Source organism: Aegilops tauschii, chromosome 1 (genome assembly GCF_002575655.3).
Source record: "Aegilops tauschii subsp. strangulata cultivar AL8/78 chromosome 1, Aet v6.0, whole genome shotgun sequence".
In the NCBI taxonomy this organism is placed as follows: Eukaryota; Viridiplantae; Streptophyta; class Magnoliopsida; order Poales; family Poaceae; genus Aegilops; species Aegilops tauschii.
In genome coordinates this window covers 473,654,476-473,659,377 of record NC_053035.3, presented here as the reverse complement: position 1 = coordinate 473,659,377, position 4,902 = coordinate 473,654,476, and the positions used below count along the sequence as shown (strand labels likewise).

General features: G+C 45.1%; 1 long non-coding RNA gene across 1 annotated transcript; it reads right to left on the bottom strand.

Annotated features, from left to right (window-relative positions):
- Window positions 1-246: 246 nt before the first annotated feature.
- Window positions 247-4,612, bottom strand: LOC109744642 (uncharacterized). The gene is made up of 3 exons (XR_002228358.4): window positions 4,143-4,612; window positions 2,218-4,061; window positions 247-483 (listed from the first exon to the last, which is right to left on the bottom strand). It is a non-coding gene; the product is annotated as an uncharacterized lncRNA (long non-coding RNA).
- Between the last annotated feature and the right edge of the window lie 290 nt (window positions 4,613-4,902).

Sequence of the window (4,902 nt, the reverse complement as noted above, 5' to 3'; positions counted from 1 at the left end):
AGAGATCAAATCCTTGTACAAGCATTATTTTTGCCGAAAATCAGGAAGGCGCGTGGGCCATATTGATTACGAAATCAGGAAGGCACGAGCGGGTGTGCCCGATAAAATCGGGGAGGGCGTGCGGGAAAGGAAAGAAATCGGGGGAGGTCGTGCAGGAAAGGAAGGAGATCGGGAGGCGTGCGGGAAAGGAAAGAAATCAGGAGGACGTGCGGGGAAGGAAGGAGATCGGGAGAGAACTGACGGCGCTGGATGCGTGTGGCAGTTTTGCAATCTGCCACACGGTTGCCATATACATATTTCGTAACAAATATTTGTATCAAAACATCACATACATATCTAGAAAGCCCTATAAGCACAAAAAAATCAAGTAAATATACTACTAGCTGGATTTAATCTCCAACGCTACACCACTAATGCTTCCAGGTAGTTATTCGAGGCCAAGTAATTCCTGCTAAAAACTTCAATCTCCAGCTGAGTGCCAACCTGCATAGAATCCAAAACATATAAAAAATTATAGTAAGTAATAACAGCCAGCCCCCAAATGAATCTAGAGAGTAATAATATAGTTGATTTTCCAAGCAAATTTTAAGCAAAGGATGGAGACATCATTTCTTATTCATCAAGTACCACAAAAAATCAAGTTTATATACACTGATAGGGCTTGGTCTATCAAAACAGATGGTTCATACACTACAGGATGGTTCATACAATACAATGTACTGTAGTTTGTAGTTAGAAAACGAGAAAAAGTAATACCGGAGGCCTACTTTCTTCACCAATTAAAGATAATTCCTATCAAACTTGCTTTTTTCATGTAAAATAAAAAACACTTAAAAGCAAAACAATTTTAGGCAATTAAATGATCCACCTAGTGATCTCATTATTCTAACAGTAGAATTCTTTCACGAGCATGATACCGAAAAAGGGTTTCCCCCCGCTTTGTATTCCAAAGCAACCAACACCGATACAGGATTGCTGGGGCGAACAGCACAACAAGCCCAAAAGAAAAAGAAGAAGAAGCAAATGCCAACAACGGCAGCTCGACAGAGCGCGGATGACCCACCACCGGTACGCCCACCAGACACAAACCACTACAACCCGAGGCTCCGAACCACCGCGTACAAAACAGCACCTCCAAGAAGGAAAGCGACGCCGACGATGCTGCTGCCCGGACATGTCCTAGGGTTTCCCCGGCACGCGGAGGGAGGTGGGGGATGGATATCACCGACACCCTCCAGGAAGGAATGGTGGCACCCGCAAGTGTCACCGCATCGGGGCCAAAGACCGGCAAGGATTTCTCCCGTACTCCAATCCCCACCGCCCCACGGACCGGAGCCGGCCAGCCAGACCGCCGCCCACCACCATGCGCCATCGCGGTTGCGCCCTCACCCACGCCGCCTCACTGCGAACACCAACACGAGTCCAAGAGGACCAGGGAGAAGCGCCCCGCGGAGGGAGAAGCAGCACCGAAGCCGAACGGGAGGGAACTACCTCCACCGCCGTCGTGCGGGAGGCCAGAACCTCCAGCACCGTTGCGGTAGCCGTCCGGACGCGGCAGCAGGGCATGCCAGGCCACCCCTGGCCCGGCCAGGCCCGAAACGGACATGATAGAACTTCAGTTAACCACTTTAGAACAAGGGAAAAGCTTGGGAACAACCGACTGATCCAACACGACGTCCTTCGCCTCCGGCGCGTGAAGCGTGTCCCGTGTGTGGCTCGCACACCACACTATTCTAACTACATCTTTGTTGTGATTTTTTTTGCAACAGCACTTATGTTGCAAAAGTCCCTTCCGCAACAAAACCTATGTCGCTAAAAAGGGAGACGCAATTTTTTTTCTGCAACAAGACCTCTGCTGCAAAAGAAATTATGCAAGAAGACCTATGTTACAAAAAAAGATCTGACAGATCGGTACTCGGAAGATATTTTTAAAAGATCTGCCAACCAATGCGTAGCACGTTCCTTAGAACAAAGATGAACCTAATGGTTCAAATTTAGTCTAATGCTTTCAGACCAAACCTTCACATCTTTTAACCACACCTAGGAATTGTGAAGAACAGTAAAATATGTTGGAAGAAAAAAAAAGCATGCATTCTCCCATTTACTGATCAGCCTTCATGGCATAAAAGGTACATAATTATCTCTGCCCACACTTCCATATGAGATGAGATATAAGGCACACAATTATCTCTGTCGAAAAAAGTTCAGAGTTCATACCTCAAAGTTCATAAATCACAAAGGGATGCTAGTTTACAATTGACCTGAATTAGCATTCTGAGCTTCCCAGTTAAGTTCCCAGTTAAGCATGTTTAGGACCTATGAGACAACAATAGTACACTGAATTAATAGATTTCAGCATTTACATTGGTAAATTACGAACATACTAGAACCTGAAGTAGCGCGTTGCCGCACCCTGCCATCATGGTGAACTGTGAATGAACATAGACCACATCATGGTATTGGCAATGTTAGACGCGCCGCCAATAGAAAAGAAAAAGGATTACAAAAGCATCATCTGCTTATGATAGCCATGCCAAACCAAAACATTTACCCTGATATGACAAGCTAGCTAGGTGACAGAGTATAACACTGTAACATGTGTGGAGCTAGCTAAATGATCGGTCGCCTTAAATTAACTTTACATGTCATATAGTAATAAATGCATAGTTATTAACATAAGATTAAGCTGTCCAATAGCATGCAAGTGCAGATGCAGAGATAGCACACACGACACAACCAAAAGTAAGATAGTTTTCACAAGATGTGCCACACAAGTTCAGCTTTGGCATACTGAAACACGCGCAATAGTGACTATCATGTTCCAGACTACATGAAAGTATTGACCACATTAAAGAAATGCAATATTACTTCAGGTTTTAATGAAAATCTGAAGTGGATACACCACCACAACTGTCTGAACATTCACAGGTGACCAAACCTGACGCATATATAAGGTGTTCTTCACAATGCGGCCATCACTTCTGTTTGCTCAGTAATAATTGTCAATTGGCATAAGATTACTAATAATAAACACAAGTGTTTTTTGTTGCCCAAACGATTAGAAAAAGTACAAATTATAAGGATTGCAAATCTAAAATAAATAACTAAAGAATCACAATTTTGATTTAGTAAAATCCATCTACTGCCAACAATTACCTCCTTTATTTTCTCTTTTGTTGTGTAATTGTTCTATTGTAATTAATTGAATTGGTTCAATTCTTGCCCTCGAGTCCGTGGTGAGATTTACCATTCCTAAAAGAACCAACAAGTGTTCTAACATAGATAGACAGTACACTGTATAACAAGTGAGCAATAGTAAACACTAACTGAACTCCAATTGCATTGGGGTAATCATTGTCTTCCAAAATTAAAATGTTTGAAGTTATATCAAAATTAAAATGCGGATTGTCACTCCAAGTTAGGCAATTCAGATTGAAACTGAACAAATACCTCACAGTAGACAGAAATAAGTAATTGAGGTTCCTAAGAGACATTATAATGAACATCACTAGGGAGCAAGGAAGGCAAGAAATAGACAAACTGTCCAGCAGCCATTGCCGCAGATGGACACACAAGCAGTTCTGACAGAGCAATCTAGAATAAACAAGCATGAGAACCCCTAAAAATCATCAATAAATAACATGGAGTATGGTGTCTCGACAGTATTCTGGGAAGAACAAGTATTATGTACGAAGTGAACAGCAAGCAAGCCATTCCCCTGGACGTAGGAAGACCAAAGGCAAGACAAAGGGGTGGAAAGAGAGATGAATCTTGCGCAACATGTAAATTGGAAAACCTGTCTCAATCGCGGGCAACTTGTATCCTAAAACACATCTGGAACTCAATTACTGAACTAATCAGAGATGGTTAAGAATCTGTGGGTTTTATTCCCTTATTACTGGATTTCTTGCACTGTCGTACTAATAGCCAACATCGTCGGTGCTACCGGTGCTCTTCACTCACCATCTGATGAAATCGATGCAGTCGGTGTCGTCGTCGAGCGTGAAGGACATGTATGTGTTCTGCTCTGCCTTGCAGCTAACCATCCCCATGAGACCGACCTGCAGATCCCCAACCCAAATACGGAACTATGTAAGCACTCAATCCCGATGAACAACCAAGATGGATGATTCCTTACTCACATGGGCTCTCCGTTGGATGGAGCTGGATCCGTGCCCGCTGCCGGTGACCTCTGAGACTTCCAAATCATGTCGTCGGCCCCGCCGCCGGTGACCTCGAGGACTTCCAAGTCCAGCCGTTGGTCCCGCTGCCACCGCTGCCGCCTCGGCTCGAGGGGTAGGACTAGCAGAGATCTGAATGTCGAGGGGAGGGGAATGGTGGGGAACGGCCCGGCGTGGGGTGGTTCAGCGTCGGCGGCGGTGAAGCGGCGCGGGGTGGTTCAGCGCCGATGCCGGTTGAGTGGCATGAGGAGGATAGGTAGAGTGGTGGCTGCTGAAGGTTGGTAGGGGAGGAGCTGGGAGAAGGAAAATTAGGGTTAGGCTAGCGTGGACTTTGCAGTTAAATGGGCCGGCTCGAAAATTTCGACACCCCGTGCCGGCGACTCGAAATTTTCGTTCACCGCGCGCGCTCTCAGTTTCAGTTTCTTCAGCGTTATTGCATTCGACTGACCCGTGGGTCAAACAAATGGCACATCATCTAGAACCATCCATGACGGTCCAAATGGTATATGAAGAAAAAAAAAAGGCTAGGCCCGACTAGGCGTAGCTGGTCGGTCCATGACAGTTTTTGTGACGGTCCCTCAAAGTCTATCATAAAGGGACTACTGTTTTCAGGCCCATTCGTATCTTGCTTATATGTGACGGTTTTCATGACGGTTCTTGTGAACGTCACCAGAAATCTGTCATGGATTAACAGATTTCTTGTAGTAGGAGGAGCCGTGGC